General features: G+C 48.3%; 1 protein-coding gene across 3 annotated transcripts in view; it reads left to right on the forward strand.

Moving 5' to 3' along the window:
• The first annotated feature begins 14,898 nt into the window (after positions 1-14,898).
• slc16a4 (solute carrier family 16 member 4) overlaps positions 14,899-21,688 on the forward strand; it is a 114,397-nt gene continuing 107,607 nt past the window's right edge. For all 3 annotated transcript variants that reach the window (XR_011955488.1, XM_072563964.1, XM_072563965.1), the window contains exon 1: positions 14,899-15,155. The gene's annotated coding sequence lies outside the window, so the exon portion shown is untranslated. The remainder of the gene's footprint in view (positions 15,156-21,688) is intronic.

Below are 21,688 nucleotides of genomic sequence, written 5' to 3' on the forward strand. Positions count from 1 at the left end.
TACCAGATGGTTTATTTGGAGCAGCCTGTGGTAGAGCCCACAAGGGAACAGGTAATTCTGGATTTAGTGATGTGTGAAAAGGCAGACTTGATTTGGGATCTGAAGGTGATGGAACCCCTGGGGGGGAGCAGTGACAGTAAAGTGATAGATTTCACCCTGTAGTCTGAGAGAGAGAGAAGCTGGAATCAGATGTAACAGTATTACAACTGAGTAAAGGTAATTATGAAGACTTGAGGGAGGAGCTGGTCAGAGGCGACTGGAAGGGGAGCCTATGAGAAAGTGAGGATTAGGGGAGAAAGGAGCCAAACAGGAAAGATAGTGGAGCAGCAACAGTAGTTGTTTCTGGGGGTAATTTGGGAGGAACAGCAGAAATTCATCCCAAGGGAGAAAGACATACTCAGGTGAGGACGAGACAAACAAGGCTGACAAGGGAAGTCAGGGACAGCATAAAAGCAAATAAAAACATATAATGTGGTGAAGATTAGTGGGCAGGCAGAGGATTTTGAAGTTTTTAAAAACCAGCAGAGGGTGTCTAAAAAGGGCAACACGAGGGCAGAAGATGAAATATGTGGAGTGGCTAGCTGGCAATAGAAAAGGAGATTGCAAAGGTTTGTTTTGTTATCAAAAAGGTAAGAGATACCATTGGGCCACTGGAAAATGAATGAATGAATGGTCACTTACAGGAACAAATTGAGGTATAAAAGTACCTAGGTACAGTTTCTACAGTTACAGTTACGCTGTAACTAATGTCGCCAACAGACAGTGCTATTTTCGGTATAGATTACCTAAGTACAACCCTTAGTTATAGAGTAGAGAAATGAAGAAACAAAGTTCTGTCACAGCGATACGCTGTCTGATCATAGGACAGAAACACAAGCAAAGTCACAAAAACAAACATCACAATGTCTGTCTGGAGGCTGTCTGCAGCAGACCAGCCTGGGGTGGGGAGTGTGTGTGTGTGTGTGTTGGGGGAGTGGGGGGGGGGGGGGGGTGGTGGGGGGAGGGGAGGTGAAGAACCTCCATGTAGGCTAACCACTGGCTGCGAGCACGCTCTGCCTGGATAGGTAGAAACTGGCATTGACAGAAGATTGGTTGATCAGCAGAAGACAGAGAGTGGGGATAAAGGATTATTTTGGAGATGGATGAAAGGTCGAGTTTCTGCAGGGCTGAGTGTTGATACCACAACTGTTCATGATACATTAACAATCTGGACAAAGGAACTTAGGGCATTCTTGATAAGGAGGGTAGTTAAGATTCAACTGCATAGCTGTGGAACTGGAGTCACATACAGACCCGACCAGGTAAGGATGGGAGATTTCACTAATTAATGAACATTAGTAATCCAGATGAGTGTTTCTGAAAATAGAAGTGCTTTCATGGCCATCATTAAAGCTGCTTATAATTTGAGGTATTTTCATTCACAATGTTTGCAGGTTTGGTCTGTCTGAGTTAGATCAGTAAAATGAAGTACGTTTGGTTCATTTCCTATTTTGGAAGAACCCAAGTATCTGCTGCATCTCAATGGAGTAGTCTCACCTCCAAAGACTTGGATTCAGGCAGAAAGGCCTGAATCCAAACGCAGAACTACATCCACAAGTAACCCACAGAGTAGTTCACAGATGCTGCACTGTAAGAGGATTATTACTCAGGCAGTGCCTGCTGTCAGAGGGTCAGTCCTGAGGGAGGGTCACACTGTCAGAGGGTCAGTGCTGAGGGAGTGCCACATTGTTGGAGGGTCAGTACTGAGGGAGTGCCGCACTGTCAGAGGGTCAGTCCTGAGGGAGTGCCGCACTGTCGGAGGGTCAGTGCTGCGGGAGTGCTGCACTGTCAGAGAGTCAGTCCTGAGGGAGTGCCGCACTGTCAGAGGGTCAGTACTTAGGGAGTGCCACACTGTCGGAGGGTCAGTGCTGCGGGAGTGCTGCACTGTCAGAGGGTCAGTCCTGAGGGAGTGCCGCACTGTCGGAGGGTCAGTACTTAGGGAGTGCCACACTGTCGGAGGGTCAGTGCTGAGGGAGTGCCGCACTGTCGGAGGGTCAGTCCTGAGGGAGTGCCGCACTGTCGGAGGGTCAGTACTTAGGGAGTGCCGCACTGTCGGAGGGTCAGTGCTAAGGGAGGGGTGCACTGTCAGAAGGTCAGTGCGGAGGGAGTGCTGCACTGTTGGAGGGTCAGTCCTGAGGGAGCGCTACATTGTCGGAGGGTCAGTGCTGAGGGAGTGCCGCACTGTCGGTGGGTAAGTGCTGAGGGAGTGTTGCATTGCCGGAGGGTCAGTGCTGAGGGAGTGCTGCACTGTCAGAGGGTCAGTCCTGAGGGAGTGCCGCACTGTCGGAGGGTCAGTACTGAGGGAGTGCTGCACTGTCGGAGGGTCAGTGCTGAAGGAGTACTGCACTGTCAGAGGGTCAGTGCTGAGGGAGTGCCGCACTGTCGGAGGGTCAATGCTGAGGGAGTGCCGCACTGTCGGAGGGTCAGTGCTGAAGGAGTACTGCACTGTCAGAGGGTCAGTGCCGAGGGAGTGCCGCACTGTCGGAGGGTCAGTGCTGAGGGAGTGCCGCACTGTCAGAGGGTCAGTCCTGAGGGAGCGCCGCACTGTCGGAGGTTCAGTGTGGAGGGAGATCTGCACTGTCGGAGGGTCAGTGCGGAGGGAGTGCTGCACTGTCAGAGGGTCAGTGCTGAGGGAGTGCTGTACTGTCGGTGGGTCAGTGCTGAGGGAGTGCCGCACTGTTGGAGGGTCAGTGCTGACGGAGTGCTGCACTGTCAGAAGGTCAGTGCGGAGGGAGTGCTGCACTGTCGGGGGGTCAGTGCTGAGGGAGTGCCGCACTGTTGGAGGGTCAGTCCTGAGGGAGCGCTACATTGTCGGAGGGTCAGTGCTGAGGGAGTGCCGCACTGTCGGTGGGTCAGTGCTGAGGGAGTGTTGCACTGTCAGAGGGTCAGTGCTGAGGGAGTGCTGCACTGTCGGAGGGTCAGTGCTGAGGGAGTGCTGCATTATTGGATGCTGTTTGGATGAAGCATTGAATCACAGCACTGTTTGCCATTCGATGTGGGTCTTGCTGTGCTGAAAGTGGTAGCTACAGTTAAACAATGTTTACACTTGCAATGTACATTCACAATGTTCAGTCCCTGCGGGGATCCGGGTTCCATCAAGTCAGAAATATTCTTCAGAATTAACTTTTCTTTCTGAATTTAAAATTGAACTTAATGGTTTTGAGAGTATCCTGTCAATCAACAATATCTCTGCTTGTGATTAAGAATGAAACGGGCCGTCAGCTAGTGACTGATTGACCAGATGAATCATTAGATAACCTTTACTCACTGTCAAAGTCCACAGTTAGCTTGCTGCTTCCTGGGTGATGGTGGACCTAACACAGACTAACAGCAGAGAATGACCTGCAGACTTCACGAGAGAGACTGGGAGAAAGCTCACAAGAGAAAGGATACATTTCAATGGACTTCGAATGTTCCAGAAACAGTAACAATATTTGCTGAACTTGTCAAATCCGAAAACTTGGAGTTTCTGTGCCAGGAATATTCTTGACAACTGATTAAATTTGATGCAGGAGTATTTAATGGAAATCGACCAGACAAGTTATTTACAATGGAAATCTGAAAAAGTAACTGGTTCAGATCTGAGATTGAATGAAGGAGTGGCTCAGGGTCATTCCTGAAATAAGCTGACTCGAGCTTCCAGGATGTTCTGTCAGTTTAAGGGTCTCTGTCGTCTCCAATACTGCCCATTGAGACCACGAGAAACAACTTGGGCCAGACAGCATATCTTATCTCCAGCAATGAAATGGATACACAGGCTAATTGTAAACTTGTTAAATTTGCAGAGTGAGATAGGGAGTTCTGTAGTGATACAAAGTGCAAAAGGATTTTCAATTAATTAGGCAACCAGCAGAGAAATGAGACTCTGAACCTATTTCAGACAAATACAATCATGTAAATCAAGGAAAACTACCACCGGGATTGATACGCAATGGAAGAACTTGAGGGAAATCGGAGAGATACATGAAAATTAGAGACAGGAGTCTTCCATTCAGCCCATCGAGTACTGTTTATTCAATATGATCATGGTTGATCTTCTTTCTAACACTGTCCTCACGTTATCTCCCCATTTCCCTTGACAGCTTTAGCTTCTTGAAATAGATCTGGTTCTTTGTTAACTATATTCAATTACTTTACCTCACAGCCTTCTATGGTCAAGAATTTCACAGAGTGATCACATTCTGAATGAAAGCATTTCTCCTCCTCCATCTGAAATGGCCATCTGTATATCCTGAGAACCTTTGCTGTACTCTCCGTGCCAAATATATCTTGTCTTGTATGAGGAGACCAAAACTACAAACAACACTCCAGGTGTGGTCTCACCAAGGTTCTGTACAGCTGCAGTAAGACATCCCTGCTCCCATTCTCAAACCTCCCTTCCTATGAAGGTTAACATAGCAATTGTCTTTCTGGCTGCTTGCTGTGCCCGTATAGTTGTTTTTAGTGATTGGTGAACAAGGACAACCAGGTCGTAGAATCATAGTCAGAGAGATGTACAGCACAGAAGAGAACCTATCGGTTCAATTCATCCATGCTGACCAGCTATCCTAAATTAATCTAGTCCTGTTTGCCAGCACATGGCCTATATCCCTCCAAACCCTTCCTATTCATATACCCATCCAGGTGGCTTTTAAATGTTGTAATTGTACCAGCCTCCACCACTTCCTCTGGCAGCTCATTGCACACATACACCACCCGTTGTGTGAAACATTTACCCTTTAGGTCCTTTTTACATCTTTTTCCTCTCACTTTAAACCTACAGCCTGAAGTTTTGGACTCACCTCCCCTCGGAAAAAGACCTTGGCTATTCACTCTTTCTATGCCCCTCATGATTTCATAAACCTCTATAAGGTCACCCTTCAGCCTCTGACGCTCCAGGGAAAGCAGCCCAGCCTATTCAGCCTCACCCTGTAGCTCAAACTCTCCAACCCTGGCAATATCCTTGTAAATCTTTTCTGTACCCCTTCAAGTCTAACAACATCTTTCCTATAACAGGGAGACCTGAACTGAATACTCCAAAGTGGCCTAATCAATGTCCTGTACAGCCACAACATGACATCCCAACTCCTGTATTCAATGTTCTGATCAATAAAGGCAAGTGTCCCAAATACCTTCTTCACAACTTATCTACCTGTGATTCCACCTTCAAGGAACAATGGACTAGCAACCCAAGGTCTCTTTATTTGGCAACAGTCCCCAGGACCTTACAATTAAGTGTATAAGTCCTGCCCTTATTTGCCTTTCCAAAACGCAGCACCTCACATTTATCTAAATTAAATTCTATATGCCATTCCTCGACTCATTGGCCCAACTGATCGTGGTCTCGTTGTAATCTGAGATAACCTTTATCACTGTCCACTGCACCATCAATTTTGGTGTCATCTGCAAACGTACTAAGTATACCTCCTATGTTCACGTCCAAATCGTTTATATAATTGGACCCAGAACTGATCAGGCTGGTCACAGGCCTCCAGTCTGAAAAGCAACCCTGCAGAACCACCTTCTGTCTCCTACCTTTGAGCCAGTTTTGTATTCAAATGGCTGTTTTCCATGTGATTTAACCTTGCTAACCAATCTTCCTTGTAAAACCTTGTCAAACACCTTTCTGAAGTCCATGTAGAAAATTTGCACCACTCTGCTTTCGTCAATCCTCTTTGTTACTTTTTCAAAAAACTCAATCAAGTTTGTGAGACATGACTTCCCACACACAAAGCCGTGTTGACTATCCCTAATCAGTCTTTGCTTTTCCAAATACATGTACATCCTGTTCCTCAGGATTCCCTCCAACAACTTTGATTCCAGAGATGGGGGGGCTACCTATGAGGACAGGTTGAACCGCCTGGGACTATACTCACTAGAATTTAGAAGAATGAGAGGGAATCTTAAAGAAACTTATTAAATTATGAAAGAGATAGATAAGACAGAGGCAGGCAAGTTGTTTCTGCTGGTGGGTGAGACTAGGACTAGGGAACACAGCAATTTCCCTTCCCACGTGGTTAAAGATGCCCTCCAACGCATTTCGTCCACATCCTGCACCTCTGCCCTCAGACCCCACCCCTCCAACCGTAACAAGGACAGAACGCCTCTGGTGCTCACCTTCCACCCTACCAACCTTCGCTTAAACAAATCATCCGACGACATTTCCGTCACCTCCAAACGTACCCCACCACCAGGGATATATTTCCCTCTCTACCCCTTTCCGCCTTCCGCAAAGACCATTCCCTCCGTGACTACCTAGTCAGGACCACGTCCCCCAACAACCCACCCTCCCGTCCTGGCACCTTCCCCTGCCACCGCAGGAACTGTAAAACCTGTGCCCACACCTCCTCCCTCACCTCCATCCAAGGCCCTAAAGGAGCCTTCCACAGATGGGGGGGGCTACCTATGAGGACAGGTTGAGCCGCCTGGGACTATACTCACTAGAATTTAGAAGAATCTTAAAGAAACTTATAAAATTATGAAAGAGATAGATAAGACAGAGGGGCGGCACGGTGGCACAGTGGTTAGCACTGCTGCCTCACAGCGCCAGAGACCCGGGTTCAATTCCTGCCTCAGGCGACTAACTGTGTGGAGTTTGCACGTTCTCCGCGTGTCTGCGTGGGTTTCCTCTGGGTGCTCCGGCTTCCTCCCACAGTCCAAAGATGTGCAGGTCAGGTGAATTGGCCATGCTAAATTGCCCGTAGTGTTAGGTAAGGGGTAAATGTAGGGGTATGGGTGGGTTGCGCTTCGGCGGGGTGGTGTGGACTTGTTGGGCCGAAGGGCCTGTTTCCACACTGTAAGTAATCTAATCTAAACATCTATCAAAGTTTTACCTGCACATCCACTAATATCATTTATTGTATCTGTTGCTCCCGATGCGGTCTCCTCTACATTGGGGAGACTGGGCGCCTCCTAGCAGAGCGCTTTAGGGAACATCTCCGGGACACCCGCACCAATCAGCCACACTGTCCTGTGGCCCAACATTTCAACTCCCCCTCCCACTCTGCCAAGGACATGGAGGTCCTGGGCCTCCTTCACCGCCGGTCCCTCACCACTCGACACCTGGAGGAAGAACGCCTCATCTTCCGCCTCGGAACACTTCAACCCCAGGGCATCAATGTGGACTTCACCAGTTTCCTCATTTCCCCTTCCCCCACCTCACCCCAGTTCCAAACTTCCAGCTCAGCACTGTCCCCATGACTTGTCCTACCTCCCTAACTTCCTTTCCACTTATTCACTCCACCCTCCTCTCTGACCTATCACCTTCATCCCCACCCCCATTCACCCATTGTACTCTTTGCTACCTTTCCCCACCCTCCTCTTTGACCTATCACCTCTAGCTCCACCCCATTTGCCAATTGTACTCTATGCTACTTTCTCCCCACCCCCCACCTTCCTCTCATTTATCTCTCCTCCTTGCAGGCACTCTGCCTCTATTCCTGATGAAGGGCTTTTGCTCGAAACGTCGATTTTCCTGCTCCTCGGATGCTGCCTGAAATGCTGTGCTTTTCCAGAACCACTCTAACCTAGGGAGCACAGCCTCAAGATTAGGAGGAGTAGATTTAGGACAGAGGTGAGGAGGAACTGTTTTTCCTAGAGAGGAGTCAATCTATGGAATTGTCTGTTCAAGGAAGCAGTAGAGATAGCTTCACTAAATATATTGAAGACACAGTTGGATGGGTTTTTTGCATGGTAGGGGAATGAAGGGTTATAGGGATAATGCAGGTAGGAGGAGCTGGGATGATGGATAGATCAGCCATGATCTTAATGAATGGTGGAGCAGGTTTAATAAGCCAAATGGCCTACTCCTACTAGAAATTAATAGTAATTTCTATTACTATGAAATTATTGAACTATGAAACTTACCCACCACTGATGTCAGGCTCACTGGTCTACAGTTCCCTGGTTTTTCCTTACCACCTTTCTTAAATAGTGGCATCGCATTAGCCAACCTCCAGTCTTCCAGCATCTCACCTGTGGCTGTCGATGGTACAAATATCTCAACAATGGGACTCAGCAACCACTTTCTTCATTTCCCACAAAGTTCTGGATACAGCTGATCAGGTCCCTTTGTGCATCAATATTTCTCAGTCTTTCAACATTTTAAAATACACCGCCATTCTGTTTTTCCTACAAAAATGGACAACTTCATATTTATCCATGTTATCCATGTTATACTGCATCTGTCATGTACTTCCCCACTTCTATCACATGTCTAAATTGCCTTGAAGCCTCTTTACATCCTCAACACCACTCACGCTAATCAGTATGATCAGCAAACTTGGTGATATTACACTTTCTTCTAAATTGTTGATGTGTACTGTGAATGCCTGATCCCTGTAAGATGCCACTAGTCACCACCTTCCACTCTGAAATGATTTATTTATTCCTCCTCTGTATATCCTGTCTGCTAATCAATACAGTCCATGCCAGTATATTTATTGGTGGCACGGTGGCACAGTGGTTAGCACTGTGGCCTCACAGTACCAGAGACTTGGGTTCAATTCCCGCCTCAGGCGACTCTCTGTGTGGAGTTTGCACATTCTCCCTGTGTCTGCATGGGTTTCCTCCCACAAACCAAAAATGTGCAGGTTAGGTGAATTGGCCATGCTAAATTGCCTGTAGTGTTAGTTGTAGGGGAATGGGTCTGGGTGGGTGCGCTTCAGCGGGTCGGTGTAGACTTGTTGGGCCGTAATCCACGCTGTAATCTAATCTAATTACTACCAATTGCATGTGCTTTGATGTTTTTGCACAATAATCTTGTTGTTCGACTTGATCGAAAGCTATCTGAAGATTCAAATGTACACACATATACAGTGCTATTTCTCAAAAAAATTCCAGTCCACTTCCTGAACATCAATTCCTGTTGTCTATGTGCAATTCCATCAATATTTCCTAAGTGTCCTGATATCTCATTCTTTATAATAACCTCCAACACTTTCCCGACTGGATAACTAGTCTGTAATTCTCAGCTTTGTCCCTTCTTCCTTTTTAAACAGTGGAGCTACATTTGCTCTTCTCAACCCTGCCAGCGCTGTTTCAATATCTACAGAAGTTTTGACAATGGCAATCATCACATACATTTTTTATGGTCACCCCCTTTAATACTCCAGGCCATTGATTATCGGGCTCTGGGATTTTATCAGTTTTCAGACGCAATAATTTTTCCAGCACTATTTTTTTCACTTATTCTAATTTCCTACAATGTATCTTTTCCAAAAGATCCTCGCTTCTCTGGCATTTCTATGAAGAATGAACTAAAACATTTCATTGTTTGCACTACCATTTCTTTCTTCTCCGTTATCTTTTCTCTCATTTCAGACTGTAACGGACCTACATTTATCTACATTAATATTTTTCTTTTTACATACTTACAGAAGCTTTTACTGTCCATATTAATGTTTCTTGCAAGTTTTCTCTCATACCCTCCTCACACCCTCCTCATTCCTGAAGAAGTGCTTATGCCCGAAACGTCGATTCTCCTGCTCCTTGGATGCTGCCTGACCTGCTGCGCTTTTCCAGCAACACATTTTTCAGCTCTTATCTCCAGCATCTGCAGTCCTCACTTTCTCCTAGTTTTCTCTCAGTCTATTTTTTACCTTTTAACTCAACTTTTGGTATTCCTTTGCTGAATTCTAAACTGCTTCCAGTCTTCAAACTTGCTATATTTTTGAGTAGCTTTGTATGATTTCTCTTTGAATCTAATACTATCTGAAATAACTGCACAGAGGGCAGCATCCTGTCACAAAGTCACCCTTTATTGATATGTACATGGCATGGGCTCTGACCAGCCAGCTCAGAGTCAGTCCCTAGAATGAAGAGATTCTCTGAATCTCTTGATTGACCCAGGTTAACAACCCCAATCAAAGATCTCAAAATCAATGAGATCCACCTAGCCTCCATTCCAATCACTACATCCCCCACCCAGCCCCAGCATCCCCCCACCCCTCAACACTGGGATGTAGGCCTGTTCTTTTTCCTGTAGCTTCTCCTGGAATGTTTTTGTCCCATGTCTGGTTCCTCTAAATTTGACTCACAGATTCAGATTTGTGAATCTGAAAGTGTTTAGTATGCTTTCCTTTATTGGTCAGAGTATTGAGTACAGGAGTTGGGAGGTCATGTTGCAGCTGTACAGGACATTGGTTAGGCCACTGTTGGAATATTGTGTGCAATTCTGGTCTCCTTCCTATTGGAAAGATGTTGTGAAACTTGAAAGGGTTCAGAAAGGATTTACAAGGATGTTGCCAGGGTTGGAGGATTTGAGTTATAGAGAGAGGCTAAACAGACTGGGGCTGTTTTCTCTGGAGCGTCAGAGGCTGAGGGGTGACCTTATAGAGGTTACAAAATTATGAGGGGCATGGATAGGATAAATAGGCAAAGTCTTTTCCCTGGGGTCGGGGAGTCCAGAACTAGAGGGCATAGGTTTAGGGTGAGAGGGGAAAGATATAAAAGAGACCTAAGGGGCAACTTTTTCACACAGAGGGTGGTACGTGTATGGAATGAGCTGCCAGAGGAAGTGGTGGAGGCTGGTACAATTGCAAAATTTAAGAGGCATTTGGATGGGTATATGAATAGGAAGGGTTCGGAGGGACTAGATTGGGTTGGGATATCTGGTCGGCATGGACAGGTTGGACCGAAGGGTCTGTTTCCATGTTGTACATCTCTATGACTCTATGACTCTAAACTTGAAAGAGTTCAGGAAAAAAATTACAAGGATGTTGCCAGGGTTGGAGGGTTTGAGCTATAGGCAGGTGGGACTAGATTGGGTTGGGATATCTGGTCGGCATGGACAGGTTGGACCGAAGGGTCTGTTTCCATGTTGTACATCTCTATGTCTCTATGACTCTAAACTTGAAAGAGTTCAGGAAAAAATTTACAAGGATGTTGCCAGGGTTGGAGGGTTTGAGCTATAGGGAGAGGTTGAATAGGCTGGGACTATTTTCCCTGTAACGTCAGAGGGTGAGGGGTGATGTTATTGAGGTTTATAAAATTGAGGGGCATAGATAAGGTCTTTACCCTGGGGTGGGGGAGTCCAGTACTCGAGGGCATAGGTTTAGGGTGAGAGGGGAAAAATATAAAAGAGACCTAAGGGGCAACTTTTTCACACAGAGGGTGATACGTGTATGGAATAAGCTGCCAGAGGAAGTGGTGGAGGCTGGTACAATGACAACATTTAAAAGGCATCTGGATGGGTATATGAATAGGAAGGGTTTAGAGGGATATGGGCTGGAAAATAGGACTGGATTAATTTAGGATATCTGGTCAGCATGGATGGATTGGACTGAAGGGTCTATTTCCATGCTGTACATCTCTATGGCTGTATGACTCTGAATGAAAAAGTACCCCTCATCTCAGTCCTAAGTGGCTTGGCCCTTTATTCTGTGTCTCTTGGGTGTAGAACCACCTCTCTCCTTCCCCCTAACCGGGGAAAATGTCTTTCCTGCAAGAATCCTGTTAAACTCTGCCAGTATGTTGTGTATTAGCATCAGGTCATCTCTCATGCTTCTAAACACCAAAGAATCTGAGCCAAGTCTGTTTGATCTTTCCTCACAAGGACCATCCTCCAGCTCAGGATTGAGGTTGGTGAACTTTTGTTGCACTCTCTCTTCAGGAGTGTACCTTTCTTGAAGTGAAGAGATCAAATCTCAGCACTACATTCCAAATGTGGTCTCAGCAAGGCACTATATAACTATAGTGAGGTATTTTCACTATTGTACTCAAATCCTCTTTTGATAAAGGCCAACATACCATTTGTCTTCTTCATTGCTTGCTGTCTTGTTTTGAGGAATCATTGTTTGCAAGGATCCAGCAGAGTATTAACACATTTGTATATTTTCATAACAGTTACAGGCCAGAGCTCTTAGTGGAGGATCTACCCAATTACAATGTAGTTCATAAAAACATGACAATGAGAACAAGTCACCCAGCGATTACTGGATTCAGATGTGATCAGGATCTCCACTTGTCCTCTGGATTACTTGTCAAGCTCCAAGACCAGCAGTACGAAACTACCAATGCTCTTTGACAGAGGAGAGTGTCCAGGGCTGAAGGATTATAGGTCCTGCACCAGCCAAAATAATCTGTGTCCACCACCTTTTCAGGAGCAGAGTTCCGAAGAATCAGGACCTTCGGAGAGAAATAATATTCTCCTGATTTCTGTCTTAAACATACGACCCTGGGGGCAGGGATTAGGGGACTGGGGATAGGGGCTGGGGATAAGGAGCTGGGGCTGGGAATAGGGGGCTGGGACTTGGATAGGGGGCTGGGAATAAAGAGCTGGGGCTGGGGAGAGGGGGCTGGGGATAAGGGGCTGGGGATAAGGGGGCTAGGGATAGGGGGCTGGGGATAAGGAGCTGGGGATAAGGGGGCTAGGGATAGGGGGCTGGGGATAAGGTGCTGGGACTGAGGATAGGGGGCTGGGAATAGGGGGCTGGGTCTGGGATTGGGGGCTGGGGATAGGGGGCTGGGGCTGGGGATAAGGGACTGGGGCTGGGGATGGGGGGTTGGTGATAGGGGGCTGGTGACAAGGAGTTGGGAATAGGGGGCTGGGGATAAGGAACTGGGTCTGGGATTGGGGGCTGGGGATAGGGGGCTGGGGCTGGGGATAAGGGACTGGGGCTGGGGATAAAGGGTTGGGGCTAGGGATAGGGGGCTGGGGATAAGGAGTTGGGAATAAGGATCTGGGGATGGGGGCTGGGGATAAGGGGCTGGGGATAGGGGGTTGGGGATAAGGAGCTGGGGATAGGGGCTGGGGATAAGGGGCAGGAGATAGAGGGCTGGGGATAAGGGGCTGGGGATGGGGGCAGGCGATAGGGGGCTGGGGAATAGGGGCTGGGAATGGGGATAAGGGGCTGGGGATAGGGGACTGGGGATAGAGATGTGGGGATAAGGGGCTGGGGACAAGGGGTTGGGGATAACGGGCTGGGGATAAGGGACTGGGGCTGGGGATAAAGGGTTGGGGCTAGGGATAGGGGGCTGGGGATAAGGAGTTGGGAATAAGGATCTGGGGATGGGGGCTGGGGATAAGGGGCTGGGGATAGGGGGTTGGGGATAAGGAGCTGGGGATAGGGGCTGGGGATAAGGGGCAGGAGATAGAGGGCTGGGGATAAGGGGCTGGGGATGGGGGCAGGCGATAGGGGGCTGGGGAATAGGAGCTGGGAATGGGGATAAGGGGCTGGGGATAGGGGACTGGGGATAGAGATGTGGGGATAAGGGGCTGGGGACAAGGGGTTGGGGATAACGGGCTGGGGATAAGCGGCTGGGGATAGGGGGTTGGGGATAGGGGGCTGGGGATAGGGGGCTGGGGATAAGGCGCTGGGGATAAGGCGCTGGGGATAAGGCGCTGGGGATAAGGGGTGGGGATAAGGGGTGGGGATAAGGGGTTGGGGATAGGGGGCTGGGTCTGGGGTTGGGGGCTGGGGATAAGGGGCTAGGGATAAGGGGCTGGGGCTGGGGATAAGGGGCTGGGGATATGGGGTTGGGGATAAGGGGTTGGGGATAGGGGGCTGTTGATAAGGGGTTGGGGATAAGGGGCTGGGGATAGGGGGCTGGGGATAAGAGGTTGGGGATAAGGGACTGAGGCTGGGGATAGGAGGCTGTGGATAGCGGGTGGGGAATAGGGGAATGGGGATAAGGGGCTGTGGATAGGGTGCTGGGGATAAGGGGATGGGGATAAGGGGCTGGGGACAAGGGGTTGGGGATAACGGGCTGGGGATAGGGGGCTGGGGATAAGGGGTTGGGGATAAGGGGCTGGGGATAAGGGGCTGGGGCTGGGGATAAGGGGATGGGGATAGTGGAATGGGTAAAAGGGGCTGGGCATAGTGGATTGGGGAAAAAGGGCTAGGGCTTGGGATAGGCGGCTGGGGATAAGGGGCTGAGGATAGGGGGCTGGGGATAAGGGGCTGGGGCTGGGGATAAGGGGATGGGGATAGGGGGCTGGGGATAAGGGGCTGGGGCTGGGGATAAGGGGATGGAGATAGGGGGCTGGGGATAGCGGGCTGGGGATAGGGGAATGGGGATAAGACGTTGGGGATAAGGGGCTGGGGATAAGGGGCAGGGGATGGGGGCTAGGGATAAGGGGCTGGGGATAAGGGGTTGGGACTGGGGATAAGGGGCTGGGACTGGGGATAGGGGCTGGGGATAAGGGGTTGGGGATAGGGGGCTGGGGATAGGGGGCTGGGGATAAGGGGCTGGGGATAAGGTGCTGGGGATAAGGGGCTGGGCTGGGGATAGGGGCTGGGGATAAGGGGCTGGGGATAAGGGGCTGGGGCTGGGGATAGGGGCTGGGGATAAGGGGCTGGGGATATGGGGTTGGGGATATGGGGTTGGGGATAAGGGGCTGGGGATAGGGGGCTGTTGATAAGGGGCTGGGGATAGGGTGCTGGGGTTAAGGGGTTGGGGATAAGGAGCTGGGGTTGGGGATAAGGGGCTGGGGCTGGGGATAAGGGTTTGGGGATAGGGATATGGGGATGGGGATAGGGGTCTGGGGATGGGGATAAGGGGCTGGGAATAAGGGGTTGGGGATAAGTGGCTGGGGATAAGGGGTTGGGGCTGGGGATAAGGGGCTGGGACTGGGGATAAGGGGTTGGGGATAAGAGGCCAGGGATAAGGGGTTGGGGAAAAGGGGCTGAGGATAAGGGGCTGGGGATTAGCTGCTGGGGATTGGGGATGGGGGCAAGGGGATAAGGGGCTGGGAACGAGGCTGGGGGCTGGTGATGAAGTAAAGGGGGAAGGCAGCTGGGGGCGGGGCGTGGGCAGTGATAGGGGCGTTGCTGATGGAGGCGTGGCAGGGGGCGGTGCTGTGAGTTGGAGGTGGTTCCTCGTGCGGCGGCCGCTGATTGGTCGCCCAGGAAAGTTGTTACATGGAGTTGCGGTCACGTGCTGCCGGCGGCATGGCCCCGGGCGAAGCGGCTCCTCAGGGACAGCATTAGGACTGAGTGCGGTCCCGGACTGTCACATCCAAGCGGCGCCTCCTCAATGCAGTCTCAGTGAGCTTCGTGTGTGAGCGGTGCCCGCGGGTTCTGATGTCTCCAGCGGGATCAGAGATATCTGTGAGCGGACACGGGAGCAGCTTCAACCGGAGATCAGCTCCCACCCTCAACATCCCAAAGTCCCGAGGAGGCAGCGGCGGCACCAAGGTAACAGAGACCCTTCTGCAGAGCGCCGCGTCCTACAACCTCTCTGTCCGTTAACATTCCCCGGAGGATGGGGGGGGACACGGAGCTCAGAGCACTGCGGGGCGCTATCGCTGTCAGCCCGGTTTGTCGCTCAGCACCGACCCCAACAGCAGAGGCTCCCGGAGTCAGTGAGGAGCACAGCCCGGAGCCTGAGGCACCGGGACCTGTCACATCCCGAGCTGTTTCCCCGTCGGGAAAGACCCAGTGAGATCCCTCTACACATTATTCCCAACAAACATTCCCAGGACACTGTCAGCGCAGAGTCCGGTACAGTGTCAAACACTTTACTTTTTAAATTGGAAAGTAAAGCTTTCTGGACGCTGACCCGACACTTCCCTGACGGCGAGGTGAGGTCCAGAGTAAAACTCCTTCCACTCTTTGATGATGTGGAGGGGCCGGTGTAAAACAAACTTAAAAATCACAAAACACCAAGTTACAGTGGGACAGCTTTATTTGGAGGCACTAACTTTCGGAGCGCTGTTCCTTCATCAGGAAGCTGTATAGGCTACAAATTCTGTGTGTTATGATCCTGCTCCACAACCACCTGATGAAGGAGCAGCGCTTTGAAAGCTAGTGCTTCTAAATAAACCTGATGATCTCTTTTAAACAGACAATGTCGCTCTCTCGTTTTTAAACTGAAATTATATCTCCATCGTCACTGTCCTATCGAACATTCCCAGGATCAGGATCAGGGACAGGGACAGCACGGGGTTAGTTACCGAACAAAGCTCCCACTCCTGAGAATTGTAATGTTGCCGAGTAAAGGTAAATATGAAGGAAAAGCGTTTATGTTTGTGAAAATGTAACGTATTTGTACTGCAGGAACATACATATTGATGGCAGATTTAAAATGGAAATGCTGAAAATACTGGCCTATAACTATAATGGCACTGTTTTACCCTGGGCCATCCAGCTCCATGTCACCCTCAGAAAGGCCATCATTCATTAAATGGCTTTTGGTCAGTAATAACCTACTGCCATCACTCGACTCCAGTTCTGCTAGGACCAATGGACTCCTGACCTCGTCACTGCCTTGGTTATGGATACAAGGTAGAAGGCCCAGAGCTGACTTGAGAGTGACTGCCCTTGACATCGAGGCTGCATTTGACCCCAAATATGGCACCAAGCAGTCTTAGTGAACTTGTAATCGGGTGGTGGAGTCTGTGTTTATCCTGGTGCCAGTATATCATTCCCACAGCACACATCAATGACATCACCATCCCACTACTGACATCTTAGTGGTTACCATTACAAAGAAACTGGACTGAATCTAATGGGGTTTCAGTGACGCTAATGCCATTGATTGCCAAAGAGATGGTCATTACTTGGCTGTTTTATGAAGTGAATGCTACCTGTCACTTATTAGCCCAAGCCAGATGATTACTGATGTCTTGCTGTGCATGTGGTGTGGGCTGCTTCAGTATCTGTGGAATTGTGAATGGTGCTGAACGCTGTGCAATCATCAGTGAACATCCCACTGCCGACCTCAGGATGAAAGGAAGCAGCTGAAGGTGATTGGACACTATCCTGAGGAGCTCCTGAAGCTGAGATGATTGCAGCCACCTTCATAATGATTCCCATACAAAATGTTAGAGGTGGTCAGAGAGCAGGATTTCTGTAACGGCTCTCCCCACTTTCCCCCAAGGAGCTGCTTGGCTCCATAATAACCATCGAGGAGAAAGTGAGGACTGCAGATGCTGGAGATCAGAGCTGAAAATGTGTTGCTGGAAAAGTGCAGCAGGTCAGGCAGCATCCAAGGGGCAGGAGAATCGACGTTTTGGGCATAAGCCCTTCTCCTGCTCCTTGGATGCTGCCTGACCTGCTGCACTTTTCCAGCAACACATTTTTAAGCTCTGATCTCCAGCATCTGCAGTCCTCACTTTCTCCATGTGGGGCATGGTCCAGAATAAGCCCTGATCCACTGAGGCTGGTTCTTTACCCAGGCTCCTGGAAATAATTTCTTCTTTGCTACAGCTCACCAATTTCTGGGAACATCTGACTTCCTCATTGCTGTGTGTTTTGTTAATCGCACATCCCATCCATTGTCCCACATGCTGGCCATCCTGGGCCACCCAATAATGCTTCTGTTTGGGGTGGGGTGGATGGGGGTTAGAGGGGGTATCTCTCTGTGGGCTTGTCGGTGAACAGACCAGGATCCTGCTGAATGGGCTGATTGGCCCAGAATCAGTTGGCCACACCCCAATTCTTCTCTCTCTCACACTCTCTCTGAATATTTATTCAGAAGCAAGGAGCTGAATATTTATGCCCTGACAGAAATTGTTTACTACACCAAGTTGGAAGATGTGGCTTTATGAACATTGACACAGCTCGGTCTCTGATACAATAAAACATTCCTGTCCACAAGATAAAGAATACAATATTATCATGTCCGTGAGCAGCAGGTCAAGGCTACAGCTTTGATATGGTCCATGTCTGTGTCAGCGAAGGTGGGGCTGAGAACCCAAACCCTAACCATAACCAATGGCAAACTCTGATCCAAACTCACGTGTGGCATGAACCTGTGTGTCACCATTTGGAAAGTTGGCATCCAGCACCTCGCCACATTCTTTACTGATGTTTTCAATACAAAACAATATTTCACCCCAAAATTTACACATTGAATCTGACTTAGATGTGAGACTCTTTTGATATGTCATTCATTACCACCACTGTCCCTGTCAAACACTCCCAGGTTAGATACAGCATGGGGTTAGATGCAGAGTAAAGTTCCTTCAACATTGTCCCCCGTCAAAAGCACTCAGCACAGAGTTAGAGAAAGTAAGGATCTGTCTACTGTTTTAAATTGAAAGTAAAGCTTCCTTCTTATTATCCCCATCAAATGTTCTTGGAGTAGGGACAGCACAAGCTTAGATACAAAGCAAAACTCCCTCTTCTCTTTTAAACTGACTTAAAATAGAAAGTAAAACTTCCTCCACACTGAGAAATCAACCCTGGACACGGACAGTAATGGTGTGAGAATCTAAGTAAATCTCCTTCTACTTTTAATCAAAACTAAAGCTAGCTCCACACTGTCCTCATCAAACACTCTCCGGGCAGGGACAGCATGGAGTTAGATACAGAATGAAACTCCATCCACTCTTTTAAACAGCAAGTAAAGCTCCCTCTACTCCTTTAAACTGAAGTTAAAGTTCTTTAGATTAGATTAGATTACTTACAGTGTGGAAACAGGCCCTTTGGCCCAACAAGTCCACACCGCCCCGCCGAAGCGCAACCCACCCATACCCCTACATCCACATCTACCCCTTACCTAACACTACGGGCAATTTAGCATGGCCAATTCACCTGACCTGCACATCTTTGGACTGTGGGAGGAAACCGGAGTACCCGCAGGAAACCCACGCAGACACGGGGAGAATGTGCAAACTCCACACAGACAGATGCCCGAGGCTGGAATTGAACCCGGGACCCTGGTGCTGTAAGCAGTGCTAACCACTGTGCCATCATGCTGCCCACTCTTTTACTCTTTTCAATTTTTAGTTTACTCTCAGGTACACTCGCAGAACAAGGACAGCACAGCGTAACATACAGTGTGAAGCTCCCTCTACACTGTCCCCATCAAACACTCTCAGAACAGGGACAGCACAGCATAACGTACAATGGGAAGCTCCTTCTACACTGTCCCCATCAAACACTCCCAGGACAGGGACAGCATGGGGCTGGATATTTCACTGACCCTACAATGCACCATGTCATATGCTTCCCTCACTTGATGAGAATATCAACCAATATTTAACTGTCCAGACAGAGAAACAAAATAAACGTTTCAAGTCCAATTTGACTCCTCTTCAGAACCCCAATAGATACTACCAGACCTTCTGAGTTTCTCCAGTGTTTTATATTTTTATTCAGATGGGTTTGAGCTATGGGGAGAGAGTGATTAGGCTGGAGCATTGGAGGCTGAAGAATGACCTGAAAGAAGTTTATAAAATCATGAGTGGCATGAATAGGTGAATAGCCAGGTCTTTCCCCCAGGGTAAGGGAGTCCAAAACTAGTTGGCACAGGTCAAAGGTGAGAGGGGAAAGATTTAAAAGAGACCTAAGGAGTTACTTTTTCATAGAGAATGCTGTGTAATATGGAATGAGGTGCCAGAGGATGTGGTGGAGGTTGGTACAACTACAACATTTTAAAGACATCTGGATGATTTGAGTAGGAATGGTTTAGAGGAGTATGAACCAAATGCTGGAAAATGGAACGAGGTGAGTTGGGATGGCTGGTCGGCATGGACGAGCTGGACCGAAGGGTCTGTTTCAGTGCTGTATGACTCGAATGCTAACACCAGCATCCAAAGAATTTTAGGCTGTTTTGGTGTTGGAAGCTGTTGTCCGTAAACCAAGACAGCATGGTTTTTTAGTTTACACAGAATCTTCAAAGTTGGAAAGAGAAGTAAACAATTTCTTCCCATTTGTGATTTAAATCACGGTCCTTGAGCTAATCAGAACTGTTGAAACATCTGCGTTTCCCAATCATCAAAGATTCAAATCATTGGTTTGAATGTTTTTTGTTAGTGCACATGCTGGGTGTCAGAAGGGTAGTTCAGATAACAACCCATATTCTTACACTGCAAACTGTAACCTGGTCATCTCAGATTCATGTTGTTGACTACCCCCTTGAAAAGAGTGACGATATCTGATTCATGTTGTCTGTTTGTGCCACAGGATATGGATGCATACAATGGTGCCTTATAGATCAGGATAATGATTAAATCACAGGTCACTTGTTTAAAATCAGAGTTTCAATAGACAATAGGTGCAGGAGTAGGCCATTCTGCCCTTCGATCCTGCACCACCATTCATTATGATCATGGCTGATCATCCTCAATCAGTATCCTGTTCCTGCCTTATCTCCATAACCCTTGATTCCACTATCTTTAAGAGCTCTATCCAACTCTTTCTTGAAAGTAGCCAGAGACTTTGCCTCCACAGCATTCTGGGGCAGAGCATTCCACACACCCACCACTCTCTGGGTGAAGAAGTTTCTCCTCACCTCTGTCCTAAATGGCCTACCCCTTATTTTTAAGCTGTCTCCTCTGGTTCGGGACTCACCCATCAGCGGAAACATGTTTCCTGCCTCCAGAGTGTCCAATCCTTTAATAATCTTATACATCTCAATCAGACCCCCTCTCAGTCTTTTAAACTCAAGGGTATGCAAGCCCAGTCATTCCAATCTTTCAACATAAGATAGTCCCACCATTCCAGAAATTGAACTTGTGAACCTACGCTGCACTCCCTCAATAGCCAGAATGTCTTTCCTCAAATTTGGAGACTAGAACTGCACACAATATTCCAGCTGCAGTCTCACCAGGACCCTGTATAGCTGCAGAAGAACCTCTTTGCTTCTGTATTCAATCCCTCTTGTTATGAAGGCCAGCATGCTATTAGCTTTCTTAACTACCTGCTGTACCTCATGCTTGCCTTCATTGACTGGTGTAAAAGAACACCCAGATCTCTTTGTACTGCCCCTTTATCTAACTTGACTCCATTTAGGTAGTAATCTGCCTTCCTGTTCTTGCCACCAAAGTGGATAACCATACATTTATCCACATTAAACTGCATCTGCCATGCATCTGTCCACTCTCCTAACCTGTCCAAGTCACCCTGTAATCTCCTAACATCCTCCTCACATTTCACCCTGCTACCCAGCATGTATCATCAGCAAATTTGCTAATGTTACTATTAATACCATCTTCTACATCATTAATATATATTGTAAAAAGCTGCGGTCCCAGCACTGATCCCTGCGGTACCCCACTTGTCACCGCCTGCCATTCTGAAAGGGAGCTGTTTATCAATAGTCTTTGTTTCCTGTCAGCCAACCAATTTTCAATCCAAGTCAGTACTTTGCCCCCAATACCATGTGCCCTAATTTTCCTCACTAACCTCCTATGTGGGACTTTATCAAAGGCTTTCTGAAGGTCCAGGTACACTACATCCATTGGATCTCCCTTGTTAATCTTCAGACTTACATCCTCAAACAATTCCAGAAGATTACAATTCTTGGTTATGGAGAGAGATAGGTGCATGCACCAGGGTAGGTTTTACAATTGGGGGAAGGGTAAATACGATGCTGTAAGACAGGATCTGAGGAGCATAAGTTGGGAGCATAGGCTGTCAGGGAAGGATGTCGTGGAAATGTGGAACGTTTTCGAAGAACCGATACGACGTGTCCGTGATATGTATGTACCTGTCAGGTAGGAAAGAGATGGTCGTGTGAGGGAACCTTGGTTGACGAGGGAGGTTGAATGTCTTGTAAAGAGGAAGAAGGAGGCTTACATAAGGTTGGGGAAACAGGGTTCAGACAGAGCAGTGGAGGGATACAGGATAGCCAGAAGGGAGCTGAAGAAAGGGATTAGGAGAGCTAAGAGAGGGCATGAAAAATCTTTGGCAGATAGGATCAAGGATAGCCCCAAGACATTTTATGCGTATGTGAGGAACATGAGAATGATGAGAACAAGGGTAGGTCCGATCAAGGACAG

Source organism: Chiloscyllium punctatum, chromosome 45 (genome assembly GCF_047496795.1).
Source record: "Chiloscyllium punctatum isolate Juve2018m chromosome 45, sChiPun1.3, whole genome shotgun sequence".
NCBI classification, from domain to species: Eukaryota; Metazoa; Chordata; class Chondrichthyes; order Orectolobiformes; family Hemiscylliidae; genus Chiloscyllium; species Chiloscyllium punctatum.